This window comes from Thalassophryne amazonica, chromosome 16 (genome assembly GCF_902500255.1).
Source record: "Thalassophryne amazonica chromosome 16, fThaAma1.1, whole genome shotgun sequence".
Taxonomy (NCBI): Eukaryota; Metazoa; Chordata; class Actinopteri; order Batrachoidiformes; family Batrachoididae; genus Thalassophryne; species Thalassophryne amazonica.
This window is the reverse complement of record NC_047118.1, coordinates 70308228-70324042: the sequence shown is the minus strand read 5'-3', so window position 1 is coordinate 70324042 and position 15815 is coordinate 70308228. Positions and strand designations below refer to the sequence as shown.

The 15815-nt window shown below is 41.3% G+C and overlaps 1 protein-coding gene across 1 annotated transcript in view; it reads left to right on the top strand.

Moving 5' to 3' along the window:
* The first annotated feature begins 897 nt into the window (after positions 1 to 897).
* Positions 898 to 15815, top strand: part of grin2aa (glutamate receptor, ionotropic, N-methyl D-aspartate 2A, a) — a 648709-nt gene continuing 633791 nt past the window's right edge. The window contains exon 1 of the mRNA XM_034191285.1: positions 898 to 1102. The gene's annotated coding sequence lies outside the window, so the exon portion shown is untranslated. The remainder of the gene's footprint in view (positions 1103 to 15815) is intronic.

The window sequence follows — 15815 nt, the reverse complement described above, 5'->3', positions numbered from 1 at the left end:
TGGCACAAGTTTGAGATTGGATACCCTTTCTGTTGCAATTCCACATTACATGGAGACTGGACAAGCCTTGAACCAGGAACCTTCTGCACTAATTGGCCACAAATGCAATAATCTCTGGCTGAATCTGTGGAATGGCCAAATCACAACATAAGCCACCCAAAGGTGCTTCACACGGATAAGATCAAACCATACCAACCCCTCTCTGCAAGCACATAAGCAACAGTGGACAGCAAAATCTCCCTCATTCATGTTGTAACCTTTTTTGTTGCTTTTCTGGGCTCCAGTTAAAATCCCACACACCCTGGAGAGGACCATCCAGGTCAAGAGGGAGTCTCAGTTCTTGAAGACAGAAATCATGGATGCGTCAGTGTGTGGGGAGAGAGTCCAAAATGAAGAGTGATTTATCTGAACTCCCCCTCTCTGTTGGCTGACTTGAGGGAGCTTTAGCGCAGAGAGAGGCCGACAGTCCGTCCATCCATCCAGCTGCTGCCTCTGCAGAAGTGCGCAAGCACATAGACAATATCAGAAAGCACACGTGCACAGAACGAGAGAGAGCGAGAGAGAGAGAGAGAGAGAGAGAGAGAGAGAGAGGTAGAGACGTTTTCGGGTCCCATGCTCGGTTTGAAGGCTGTCGGATCGTCTCCTTGTATGTGCGTCTCCGTGTGTGCCCCCGGCGGCTACTCGCCTGCCTCTCCCCTCTCCTCCTCTCCTTTCCCGGGACGGAAATAACGGGATATCCGGGAGCTTTAGCGCGGGCAGGTTGAGCCCGCACTATGCGCGGGGCGCGCAGAGATTGCAGTGGAGACTCAGCAGTACGCGCGCACAATGAAGGCTGGATTACAACAACACTGATTTTACTCGCAGGTGCGCGCGTGTCAAGTGACATAAACGGAGATTTCCCGTAATTATTATTATTTTTGTTTTCTTTTTTGGGGACACGCTGGGAATAATTTATATGTGAAAAGATTGTGTGATTTTTGACTCTGTGGTGCGCCCTTCGCGAGCGTGATCTCCATCAGAGGCTGCACGGAGGAGAAGGAAGGAGGGCTGTTGCAATGTCATCTCTCTGCAGGTTTTTGGAGCTCACAAAAGGAGAAATGCTGTAAGTACTTTACATGTGCTTCTTAATGTGTCTGTGCATTTTGGTATGCGGCGATCGTGCGCCTTCCTCTCGCGCCCATGAGGTTTTTTTTTTTTCCTCCCCCAGGCATGCCTTTATCCAAAGTGCGGCACCACCAACACCAAAGAGGAGAGCTGTTCCTGAAAGAATTGGAATCAAAATGATTCAAGGCGAACATTAAATATATTCTGATGCGACAAAATGTTGCAAGAAATTAGTCGGCGTGGCGCAGTGCACGCAGAGCGCAGTGTGCGCGAGGAGAGCGCAGGATACTTTAGCGCATCTGTACGCAGTACCTCACAGTTGGGCATTTGTGCTTAGTTGTGTGTGTGTGCGCGCGCGCGCACGCACGCGTTTATGCGTGCCACCAAAATTGGTGGCACGCAAACTGAGCGCGCAGCTCAGTCTTTACTTTATTCATGCAAATGTCGAACCAACTGCAGTTTAACTAGCAGAAATGATTAGATTAGTCTGAAGAAAGTATTTAAAAAAAATTATCTTTCATTCAAAACCATTTTTGGCATACTGACGGCGCATGGGCACATTATGACGTTTGGACGAGCAGGTGTTTGGCACAACTTCTGCTCCTCTCCATCCCACTCACGGCGCAGTTTTTTTTTTTTGGCTGGGTGGGGATGCGGGTCCTCACAGTTCATTTGGTTCATGAAGTCCATGTGAAGCAGTGACTCCTGCGCGGTCATTTTCGGAAGTTGATTTTTTTTTTTTTTTTTTCTTGCGCTAAAAATATCCCACTACAAGAAGGAGCGTCTTTTTGGCCAGGAGCGCATAATACAGTAACGCAGGGTGCCAGCAGGGGTCGCACTTGCATTGTCTACTTATTGGAGTTAAAGGGGAGACCCAAATAAGTTTACATCTTCTATACTCCCCCCCCCCCCCATCAAGCATTCAGTCACGTTGTTAATGCGCATCTCTCTCTCTCTCTCTCTCTCTCTCTCTCTCTCTCTCTCTCTTTCTTTCTCAACAGTCAGGACCATATATGTTTGAACAGTTTGTGATATCAATTGTGAATATCATATTAGAGCCTGAAAGCAGATAATGCAAATGAGCCCACACTGCACATTTTCAGCATTATTGATTATTGATTTTGAATTTTCAGTATGATACATGCAGACAGTTTAATGAATATTTAATGCACTTTTGTAATGCATGTGGGCGGTCCAGGTGTGAGTTATACTATAATCAGTGAATTGAAAAGTAAAAAAAAAATGTTTTACAGATGTTTTCAGCTTTAATCAGAGCATAATAAATCAGCCATTAACAATTTTAAAGAGTGTGACACAATACTGGGGTCTGGATGTCAACCGGGGAACTCAAGGCAAATTCCATGGCATCGTGGGTACGAGGAGGTGTAACAGCGGTGGTGGATGCTCAGACTTAACTTGTTGCACAATAGAGCAAGCATTTGGTCAACACAAACTAGTGAGGGAAGCCAACAAGACACTTAGGACAATGGTGACGGGAGTCAAATCTTCACTAGTTCTGATTGGAAAACCTGTGCACACAGCAACTTTTGCCTGTTGCTTTTCTAGTCTCAGGTTTTTAGTCTAGTTTAGCAAAGTTGAAAACAGAAATACTTTGTTGTAAAGAAATCTTGACTGTACTTTGACAGAAGGCACATGGACACCTCCCTCCTAGATTTCACACATGTTCATGTCCTCGACTCTTAACCCAAGACTGGAGAAGCAACATTAGATAAAATGAGATGTCCGCACAGCTGCCTTAATCATAACTATGAAGCTTGTAACGCCTTCAAAGATGCCATGGGTGTTTTGGTGGCTTTCCTCAGTTTTCTTCATGAAATAAACTGAACTAAATCAAAAGAAAGCAGTTTAACTTGTCTTTTCCATTCTGGTTTGCTAAAACCCAGATCTTGCTATTGCTGGAACCTTATCCCAAATAAGGAGGGAAGTATGGAACAATTTTCTCTTGGCTCCACCCCTCTAATAGGATATGACTCAGACCAGTCAAAACAGATTTCCAGCAAGTTAATAATAAAATAATGCTTTCATATTGTATCATTAAAAAAAATTGTTTCTGCCTGTTAATGTAAACATGAAACATGTCATGATGTTAGAAAAATGACGATGAGCATTAATCTTGCAAAGTTAAAAAAGAAAGAAAGGAGAAAACATGTTTCTTCACTTTGTTGTTTGGGTGTGGCCCAAAATTGATCAGAATCTATTTTAGCATAAGCTCAACCTTTTCAGCAAGTCTGATGAAAATTGGCTGTAATAACAAACCATCTGTCATGATTAGAAAAATGAATAATTACATTTTGCAAATCCTGGCTCTGCCCACTTTGCACATCAGCCACAGCATAATGATTTCTGAAGCAGTTTTGACTAAACTCTGAGTTTGGTGAAAATCAGAACAATCGCTTGAGTCACTTTGAAAAAAAATAAATAAATAACAGATGAAAATGTCACCTCATCAAAACATCCGAGCAAATGATCACAGTGTTGCATATTCATCAGCACTGCTTGCAGCTGAGTAATAATTAGACTAAACTTTGAAACATTAGAAGGAGTGTTGGTCCAAAAAGGGCCTTGTGTATCCTGAAGCACAAATACACCGATACTGATGTGAATATCGGCATCAGAGACAATATCGCTTTACTTGATATGATACATCATCTTCAACAATAACTGCAAATTATTGGTATTTAAATTATTGGTATTTGATGAAGGTTTCTTGCTTTTTCTGCTGTTATAATAATCTCCAGATCTGTCAGTTCACAATGATGATCAGGACCTAGTATTCAGATTTACAAATCCATGACTTGGTCAGCGTCAGCATCTACTGTACTAACAGTCAAAAAAATATGTTTTGTTCCAGTCCTTTTAGAGAGAGGGTTGAGCTAGAGGGAAGGGTTGGATGATGTATGAATGCTCACGTAGACCACATGTGGAATTCTGGAGATTGTTGGAAGTTGGCAAAGAAGAGTTCATTACTGCCACCATATGGACAGGAGTATGGGGCAGTATAATAAATAATTCATCCATCCATCCATTTTCTCACACTCAATCATCTTCAACCGCTTACTCCAATTAAGGGTCACAGTGGGGTGGGGGGGTGGAGCCTATCCCAGAATTCATTGGATGTGAGGTGGGGTACTTCCTGGACAGGTCGCCAGTCTGTCGCACCATCCATTTTCTAATCTTCTGTGTTCCAGTTAAGGGTCACATTTTTTTTTTTTTTTGGGGGGGGGGGGGGGGGGTCACTGGATCCCTCAGTGTTCTTTGGGTGAGGGTCAGAAAAAAAAAAAAAAATAATCACATCACTCCTAAACTGGACTCATTCACAAACAGGGAGCATGGTAACCTTAAAGAGAATCAATATAAACTTTAGGTCATGTCTCAAGCCCAACTGGTTGCAGAATTACAGCAGTAAATATATATTTTGGGCAGCCCATTCTCACATTTCTTTCGTGCCCCCGCCACAAAAGCACCTGATTTTGGTGGAATGTTTTTTTTTTTTTTATTTTGCTATTTATAATCTTCCCCTTCTCCTAACTCTAACCATAGGGTTAGTGTCTACCCTCCCCGAACCCTAACCCCTCCAGACTCTCCCGTCACCCCACATTTTGTGCCCCTGTCATGAAATGAACTCGTCCCCCTGTCATGAAAAGCGCCCCATTTTTGTGTGCCCGCCATGAACCCATAGATTAATCTACTTTTCATAATGCCGCCACGAACTGTTGTGAGTTTGGGTTGATTTTGGTACCACATTTCTGTTGATGTTGACATTTTGTAAGATAATCTCCAAAAGTTAATCATTTTGAGATTTCTGCCCCGGCAGTATTGCCACCAAGTTCGGTTAAAATCAGTGTAGCAATTTCTTAGTTATCTTCTTCAAACCTGACAGACAGCCCTGTACAGGAGCATTACAATGCCCTGCTACACCAGCATGCACCTTAATTAACACAGATAAGGCAGGTGTTGGTTTATATTTTTGTTTTTTCTTTTGTTTTGCTTTGCTTTTTTTTTTTCCTGGAAATACATCTGAACAAGAGCAAGTGGAGATTTCTGACGTCCACCAATCCGGATCCAGATCACCTCCAACATTCAGTGGAGTCTTCCATGCCCTATGTGGTTCAAATTTGGTGAGAATCTGTGAAATATTTTTGATGTAATCCTTTAAAGCCTATATAAAGTGAACTCTTGATTCAGAATCTGGATCGAGATCACCGCCAAAATTCAGTGGAGTCTTCCATGGCCTTAAAAGCATCAAAGGTGAAATCCTGAGCCACAATCTGTTGTCGCCGACCGAACGGTCCCCCTAAAAATGGTCTCCCCTGATGACGCGGTTAATGGATTAACACCTTGTTTCTGAAACTGCACACCAGTCATCATCTGTCTCAGCGACAGATATCTGAAGCTTTTGTACCACAATAATGTCCACATAAATTCATCATAAATTGATCATTTCATCATAAAAGGTGGCAGAAGTGAACGAGCTGCTAGTTGATGAGTTCACTGCACATGGACATTTCAAAATGTCATGGAATCTCACCTCGTTTCTGTTTAAAATGGCCTTGTTTCTGCTTAAAACTGACTTTAGAATGATTTAAGAGGTTTTACCTTCATCATCTGATGGTTAATAGTCCCATTAATTACTTTGATTGCTTTGGGTGAAGAGACTCTGTTTCAGACAAGCTGCTGTGGTCTGAAATGATGCATGTGCAGATGTATAAGGTGGACTGATTTTTAGGGGCAGACCGTTTGGTCTGTGACACCGGATCTGGATCCAGATTACCTCCAAAATTCAGTGAAGTCTTCCATGGCTTAATAACCGTCTGTGGTGCAAATTTCATGAGAATCTGTGAAGCAGTTTTGATAGAATCTTAAAAAGCCTAAATAATGAAATCCTGAGCCAGATTCCAGATCTGGATCTGGATCACCTCCACAATGCAGTGGAGTCTTCCACGCCTTATCTATATGTGGTGCAAATTTGGTGAGAATCCATGAAGTAGTTTTGATGTAATCCTTTAAAAGCCTATATAAAGTAAAATTTTGATTCAGAATCTGGATCCAGATCACCTCCAAAATTGAGTGGAGTCTTCTGTGGCCTAATAACTGTCTGTGGTGCAAATTTCGTGATAACCTGTAAAATAATATCAATGTAATCTTTAAAAGGCTAAAAGGTGAATTCCTGAGCCACAATCCGGATCTGGATCCGGATCACCTCCAAACTTCAGTGGAGTTTTCCATGGCTGAACATCTATGTGTGGTGCAAATTTTGTGTGAATCTGTAAAGTAGTTTTGACGTAATCCTTCAAAGTCTATATAAAGTGAAATTTTGATCCAGAATCCAGATCCAGATCACCTCCAAAATTAAATATTGTCAAAATCTCTGCAGTAGATTTGACTAGATTTGCAATGTATCAACAAAGGTCATATGAAGGTTATAAAGGTCATAACATCAATTCTGATTAATGATTATGAGCATACTTGATCTGCAATATAAAGTCTAAAGAACTTCATTGTTGTTTCTTCCATGCAGCAAAATTCAGTTTTCTCTCTTGGTTTGGGGATTCCACCTATTTTGGGTTTTTAGTTCAAACCTTTGCCTATTCGGACTACATATATACTTATAACATATCTACAATTATGACAAAATATAAACTTTGGAATATCTTGTAGATTATATCTTAAACAGGTTAACCTGGGCAACGCTGAGTACCCCAGCTAGTAGTGCTATGTGACTAAAAAGATTAATCCAGGTTTTGAGTATATTTCTTACTGTTACATGGAAAACAAGGTACCAGTAGATTCAGTAGATTCTCACAAATCCAACAAGACCAAGCATTCCTGATATGCACACTCTTAAGGCTATGAAATTGGGCTATTAGTAAAAAAAAAAAGTAGGAAAGGGGGCGTTCACAATAATAGTAGTGTGGCATTCAGTCAGTGAGTTTGTCAGTTTTGTGGAACAAACAGGTGTGAATCAGGTGTCCCCTATTTAAGGATGAAGCCAGCACCTGTTGAACATGCTTTTCTCTTTGAAATCCTGAGGGAAATGGGACGTTCAAGACATTGTTCAGAAGAATAGCGTACTTTGATTAAAAAGATGATTGGAGAGGGGAAAACATATACGCAGGTGCAAAAAATTATAGGCTGTTCATCTACAATGATCTCCAATGCTTTAAAATGGACAAAAACAAAAAAACAAAAAACAGAGACGCGTGGAAGAAAACGGAAAACAACCATCAAAATGGATAGAAGAATAACCAGAATGGCAAAGGCTCACCCATTGATCAGCTCCAGGATGATCAAAGACAGTCTGCAGTTAACTGTAAGTGCTGTGACAGTTAGAAGACGCCTGTGTGAAGCTAATTTATTTGCAAGAATCCCCCGCAAAGTCCCTCTGTTAAATAAAAGACGTGCAGAAGAGGTTACAATTTGCCAAAGAACACATCAACTGGCCTAAAGAGAAATGGAGGAATATTTTGTGGACTGATGAGAGTAAAACTGTTCTTTTTGGGTCCAAGGGCTGCAGACAGTTGGTGAGACGACCCCCAGACTCTGAATTCAAGCCACAGTTCACAGTGAAGACAGTGAAGCATGGTGGTGCAAGCATCATGATATGGGCATGTTTCTCCTACTATGGTGTTGGACCTATATATCACATACCAGGTATCATGGATCAGTTTGGATATGTCAAAATACTTGAAGAGGTCATGTTGCTTTATGCTGAAGAGTACATGCCCTTGAAATGGGTGTTTCAACAAGACAATGACCCCAAGCACACTAGTAATCAAGCAAAATCTTGGTTCAAAACCAACAAAACTAATGCCTCGCAGATGTGAAGAAATCATGAAAAACTGTGGTTATACAACTAAGTACTAGTTTAGTGATTCACAGGATTGCTAAAAAAAAAAGCAGTTTGAACATAATAGTTTTGAGTTTTTAGCATCAACCACAGATGCTATTACTGTGAACACCCCCTTTTCTACTTTTTTTACTAATAGCCCAATTTCATAGCCTTAAGAGTGTGCATATCATGAATGCTTGGTCTTGTTGGATTTGTGAGAATCTATTGAATCTACTGGTACCCTGTTTCCCATGTAACAATAAGAAATATACTCAAAACCTGGATTAATCTTTTTAGTCACATAGCACTACTATTATTCTGAACACTACTGTATATATATATATATATATATATATATATATATATATATATATATATATATATATATATATATATATATATATATATATATATATATATATACACACACACACACACACACACACACACACACACACACACACACACACACACACACACACACACACACACACACACACAGTATATCAGTAGAGTGCTCCACTTATACTGGACAAGGTTTATCGCTGCAGCAGTGTGCATCTTCACATGCAGAAAAAAATAACTCCAAACATTTAACTTGATTTTAAGTTGGTGTGGGGCTCAGGCAATGCTCCAATTTTGCAGATCAGTATTGGTGTTGAAAGAGAAAAATGTGGTGCAGCAACCATTAATACACGCAGTATCTCAGAGGTGTGCACGGGGCCTCAGAGGAGGAGCACAACAACTGTTCACATTCATTATATAAGAGAAGTTCCCTTAAAATGATGATCTTGCTTCTTTCTCTCCTCGCTAAGTCTTCGTGCCACACGCATGCTCATGCACACGCCTCGTGTCCGGGGAGCTGGAGTGGTCTACGCAAAGTGGACAGAAAACATGTTGAAGCCTGAGTGGTAACAGACGATTACTTCCACTGGGCTTCTCATGGGCGCTCATGCACACGTCAGGGTGCACGGAGCAGATGGCTGGGGCCTGTAACAGAGTAGAGGAGAGCGAGGGAGAGATAAAGAGTGAAGAGAGGGAATGTAGGGTGCAGTAAAGGGATAGGCTGGCCACAGGTTCCTTTTTGATCTGAGGTAGACGGCCTGTGTGCGTTCGACTGTGCACGTTGTGTTTCAAGCCTTGATCACATGCTCTCAGCTTGTTCCTGTTCCAACATGTTTTGGTTTGCTTTTCAATCAGACCTTCCATTCCACAAATGACAGAAAAACACCAAAAGACAACATCATTGAGAAAGAAGACGAAGTCCGCACGGTGGACGTGATGCTGCAAACGTGGTGATGTCATGATCTCTGCAGCTGCTGTTGTGCTGTCAGCCAACAAAGTAACTAGAAGGGCACCATACCCCCCACCAGGGTATTAATACTGTTATTATTACTACCACAGAGTGACAGAGGGGGGCAGTCAAAATCAGATTTTTATCCTCACCAGACCTTTGTGGCATCATAAGGTGAGTGTGGTGAAGGGTGAGGAAAAGGAACATTCTCTTTTTGGCTTCCTTCTCCATCAGTCAGCAGAGGGAACAACTGACAGGATCACAACATTTGAAAAACTTGGTCTAACAGTTTGATCTGAGAAACAAACATTTCACGGCTGACGATGATAAAGGGAAAGCTCCAGGACACTGTTTTATTTTTTATTTATTTTTTTAAGTTTAGTGCCTTTCCTTCCAAGTTTTCCGACTGAATAATGTGATTTAACACCAAAGAAGTCAATCACTGACTGCAGGCTTATATATATATATATATATATATATATATATATATATATATATATATATATATAGCTTTTCTCTTTAATTTACTTCCACTTAACATCAAGAATAATGAAATTTCAGCTAAATCTGATTAATTGGGTGTTGAATGTTGGGTGTTGGGTATTGGGTATGGAATCAGCCATCAAACGTGAATCTGTATGCGGTGAAAATGTCTCTGTGTCCTCTTTCTTTGAGATGGGGAAACACCTGTGAAGAGCTTCAGGAGTCCTGAGGTTGCTGGACAGATGTGTTTGGTAATTGTGATACCTTTGCAGAAGAAGAAAAAACGTCCAAGTTTATAGGATCCTGATGTTTCTTGTCTTACTGTAAGTTGTGAGATTTGGATACAATCCGGTGACATAAAGGGACAGCTGGATGCTTTTTGCACTTTGTTTCTTTAGAGGATCCTTGGGTACCACTGGAAAGACTTTGTGTCAAATGAGTGGCTACTCAGGGAGACTCATATGAGGCATATCACATACATTTTGGCCATGATAAACGCAAGTTGTGGTAGTGGGCAACAAGATGTCACTGTGGTTAAAACAGGGTTTAGGGCCCCTTCACACATGAAGTTAGGAGCTTAGAAGTTTATTGATTACTCTAATGACCCCCACATGGGGTATGAGAGTAGAGAATACAGTAAATATATAAAACAATAACTGTACAATGAACATACATAGCTCACAAACAGTACACACACAACAACACGTGATGCAGAGTTCCAACTCTGCACCCTTAAATAAAATAAATAAAATAAAACAAAGCAAAACAACTGACAACTACTAGTAAGCCCTACTATGATACACTGAAGAACACTAGAAATAAATATTATAGGTTTAACCTAACTGGACGAATAACTGGTCTGCCACAATCTGTCGTAGTAAAAGTATTTGTTTGAGGTAACTCTGGTTGCACGACATTATATAAGTTACAGAAATGATACATCACAGCATTCACGAACTTTGCTAGGTTTTTTTTTATTTAGAAATTCTCTTACAATTGAATAATGAGTTTATGGTGTAGATATTTACGTTTCCCATACGTTTATTGCCCAAACACTTTTTCCTCCCACATTAAACAGCCAAGTCTCAAATTTTTTTCGTGCTCCCGTGACGAAATGAGTCAAATTTTTGTGACTTTTTTTTTTTAAACTCACTATTCCTAACCCTACTCCTACCCCCGACCTGAACCTTAACCCTCTGTGGTCGACGCTGTCGTATACAACGGCTAAAACCAAGCTTTACTAAATTATAAATAACTTTTGAATGATATGAGATAGAAGCTTCCTTTTTTTTTTTTTTTGCTGAAAAGTTAACTCCGTGAACTTTTGAGCCAAATCAAAAATCAAATCAAATCAGTTTTATTTATATAGCACCAAATCACAACAACAGTTGCCCCAAGGTGCTTTATATTGCAAGGCAAAAGCCATACAATAATTACAGAAAAACCCCAACGGTCAAAACGACCCCCTGTGAGCAAGCACGTGGCGACAGTGGGAAGGAAAAACTTCCTTTTAACAGGGAGAAACCTCCAGCAGAACCAGGCTCAGGGAGGGGCAGTCTTCTGCTGGGACTGGTTGGGGCTGAGGGAGAGAATCAGGAAAAAGACCAGCCATTGGCCATCTTTGTACTCCTCATAGAAGCTGTGTGATGATGTGTGCAATGTGAGTGTCCAATAAGAATTGGTTCACCGTCACATGGTTTTCTAAAATCCAATCGTAGGGAAGATTTACCTCACATGAAAAGCCAAAGATCGTTTTCAGGAGTGATATGTTATCAGTTGGCCCGTTTGAATAGCTCCAATGAGTACATACTATTAGTACATACTCAGTGCACCCTGCACCATTACGCACAGCGATTAGTGAAAGCAGGAGCACACGGAGAGCCTCTGATGACAATCTCATGTGCTCAAACAAAGAGTGTGTAACTATCAGGATTGCTCCACTAGTTTGCATGTGAATGTTACTGGATAACTCTGTTGCTTTCTCTGCCTAAAGCACTGTTTACCATATCATTGGACAACAAAACGCATAGACCGTTTTGTATATATTGTTCAAAATGTTCATTTGTGTTTATTGTTTGAACCTTTCTGTTGTACAGACTTTCGCACAAGACCTCAAATTACCTTCATAAAGTGTTAAAACAGTTATTTATTATAGTTTGCTGTGTGTTTTGAATGAATGTGTGTGGGGAAATTATTTTTCGCTTTATTTTTCCTTGCCTATTATTGATTGTAAACCTTTATTACACTTATACAACACAACAAAAACATATATATTCTGAAAGCACAGGTTGTCCTGAAAAAAGAGACATAAAACTTGATTGTGGGATGCAGGGAGAGCTGTTAACAGCAATAATAAAACATTTATGCCAGGCGAGTGAAATGTCCAAAAAAAATGCCCTTGGACCCCAGAGGGTTAACCATAACCTAATCTTACTCTTTCCCCCCACCCTAACATAACCAGAACCACCCCCACCCCCCGCTTCACTTTTAATTTCATGCAGCCATCACGGAATGAATTAGAATGAATTTGTGCTGCTGTGACGAAAATGAGGTGCTTTTCGTCACAATATCACAAACCTAGAGAGTAATGTATATTTCGTGCTACTGAATCACGACTTGCTGTGAGACCAGGTTGACACATTGGACACATCATCTCTCCCCTCTTCTTCCCATAAAAGCAACCCCTATTTACAGGTAGATAGCGATTCGTACAAGGAAATTTACATACATTTATCCTATTTAATTAAGTAATCTTCCATATTAAGCTCATCTTTAAAATATCTATCATTAGTGCATCGGCTGTTGTCAAAAATCTTAGCTCACCACTCTTGTTTAGACATGTCATTCAATCTAAGTTTAAGAGCTTCTTTAAAGTGCTTACGATTAAAATTATTCAATCAATTAGTCCATATGTTGCTAAATCCTGCATTATTAAGTGTGGTTTCTACCGTCGCAACCCATGTCGATGTAAATGGGGCCTCACGGTCTGTATGCATACATTTCAGTAACTTATACAAAATCACAGACAATTTGGACTGTTTGCCTGTCATCATCCTACTCCAGAAGGAAACTATTCTTTGCCTAACCACACCTATTAATTCATCTGAACCTGTTTCACTGTAAACCATGCAACTTGGAGTGTGACTCGCAACATTTAGAATTCCTTTTTTTGCCAGCTTGCACTTGGCCGAGATGGACGCATTTTCTCTTCTCTCCCTCCCTCCTTATCTTTCCTGCTTCTGTGGCGTGTTGTCTGTGAGGCTCCAGTTTTTGCTCTTCTGAAAGGCGACAAAAATGGATTTGTTAAAGTGGTCTCTGAACGCAATTGACACTATTTTTTCTACAAGACATTCAGCGGCGGAGGACCCGGCCTGTCCTGCCGGGACGCATGTGATGGGCTACATGATGGACTCGTGGAGGAGATGGCAGGTCATGTGCCTTCACACGCTGTCTGTGGAGGACGTCGAAGATGTGTATCTATTTGGCTTGGGAGTGACCGGCTTTCTGCTGTGTGGCGCGGGCATAGCGCTGGTTTACTGGAAAATTAAAAAAGTGGAGGCTGTTTTGATTGGGCCGTCCAGATTGCACCACTTGATTGATTCGATTGGAAGGACAGTGACTGCTCAGTCGGCGGGTGTTAACCGCACATTGGAAACCATCTCTGGGAGGATTGCAGCTCTGAAAAACCGCCTTGACCGTCAGTAATGACCGCATCCTTTCTACATTCAGATGCATTGAGAGCCACTTTGTTCTCAGAACTGTGGAATCTTTCAGGCGTCTGCTAATCAGACATTCATTTGGCTTCCCCAAGACAGCTGCACTTCAAGGCTACCGCGATAAAAAACCTCCAAGAAGATTAAACACTCAAGCCTCACTTCCCCGGTCTCCCCCTCCCTCAGCTTCTCCAGCTCTGATGTTGACTGTGAACAGTGACTGCTCAGAGCTGAACCCCCCCTCCCTTCCAGGATTCAGTCATGGCCGTTGTTTAGCGCCAAAAAGGGCTGCTACCGGAGTGTTCTGATAAACTGGACTTTCAAATCTTGGCTGTCGTCCTGTGTTCTTGTTTGCCTGTGTGTTTACTGTTCTCTGTGCTGATAAGAGTTTTTTCCTCATTGTTGTGGCTTCTCGAAGGCAGCAACCTTGAGGGTTTTTTCTCTTCCTTACCTTGTGTGTGCTTTTTTATATGTTTATGTACCGGGCCGGCCTATATGTGTTGTGTGTTGTGTGTTATGTGTGTGTCGTTTGTTATGGGTCGGTCTTGGCTTGCTCATTCCTCCTGTTGACCAAGGCAGGGATGTACATCTGGAGCTGGTCCCCGGGCACCTAATGGTGACTTCTGCTCCTACTGGCAATTAGGATGGGTTAAATGCAGTAGACACATTTCATTGTGCAGGGAACATGTTCTGTGCATATGACAATAAAATTCTTTTGAATCCTTTGAATCCTTGAATCCTTTAAGGGATTTTCTGTAGAAAACTTCAATTTCTGTGATATCTTCACACCCCCAAATTTCACATCCATGTAAGAAAATAGGCAAGACCAACTTATCAAACAGATCACACTGAACATCCACTGGGAGCTTCAGTCTGTGGACTTTTGATGTCATACTAAATAGAGCTCTTCTGGTTTGAGTAACTTGCTTTGCAATGCACCTCTGATGAGTTCCATTGTAATTAACCAATACACCTAGATAAACATAAGAATCAACTATCTCAAGTGGGTCTCCACCAATGTTAAATATAGGCTTATTCCTAATCTTACCTCTAGAGAAAATTACAATTTTAGTTTTGCTAGTATTTACAGTCAATTTCCAATTGTGACAATATGAGAATGCAGCATTTAAGGCGCTTTGTAGATCAACCGGTGATTGTGCCATTATAACGGTATCATCAGTGTACAACATAACATCCAAGCGCAAATACACCTCCACATCATCATCACTTAAAATATTTCTTATGTCATGAGAAATAGCATCTAGGCCATTGTAGTGTCTACTTACAAACAAATCTCAAAATCGTTGAGGTATATTGCAAAAAGTATTGGGGATAAATTTTCACCTTGTCTCACTCCAATATTGCATGAGAAAGGCTCAGAAACTCTACTGTTTAACAGTAAACTAGATTTAGGAGCTTGGTACAAGTTGTATATAACAGTTATAACTTTACCATTAATACCACTCCCTATAGGTTTTCTCCATAGTGCAAAGTTTGTTAGAAGTGCGCATGACACAGGAACCGTGTGCAAACCATGCTGTGCAAACAATGCCGTGTGAACTCATCACACCCTCTTGCGGCAGGTGCCAGCCAAATTCCAGGTGACACACATGAACATCTAACACCGCTCGCATGGCACTTAGAAAATGTGTGACCAGTCGCACTCACACGACAGCAGACTGCAGCCAATCACTGTCGTACTCGCAGTGAAATTTGTCTAAGTTCCCCACAAGTGTGACTTTGCAAACACACACACTGACACGTGGGTGTGTGCGCTCCAGTCACAGGAGGCATGGCTTCAGACAGGAGCAGATGTGGTGATCTATCATTCTGGACATTCCAGCTGGACAACACCGACTGTGTTTGGACAGACATGGACTAACAACTGTCCACTGTGAGGCACGTGTGTTTGATTGCTGTACGTACATGGACATAAATAAAAAACATATATCGCCATGGCAACAAGCTGCAGCGACTGACAAGCTGCAGCAACTGACAAGCTGCAGCGAGCAACAAGCTGCAGTGAGCGTCAAGCTGCAGCGAGCGACAAGCTGTAGCAAGTGACAAGCTGCAGCGAGCGACAGCGCACGCAGAGCAGACAATGACAGCCTACCAGGTTGAAACGGACCGTCAGGTCAGAATACACAAATGATTTATGCAGTGCAGATTTATGCAGTAAAAACACAAATGATTTATGCAGTGTATGTATGGGGGATAATAGCAACACCTTTTGTCCACACTGCAAGTTACTCATAGCAAACTCTAAACACTGCTCCAAAACCTTCTGAAACACTCATGAACCCACATGTAAAGGAAAATGTGTGTTGTGCTGCACCTGCTGCACAGTTCTAGAATGTGCATTCATATCAAA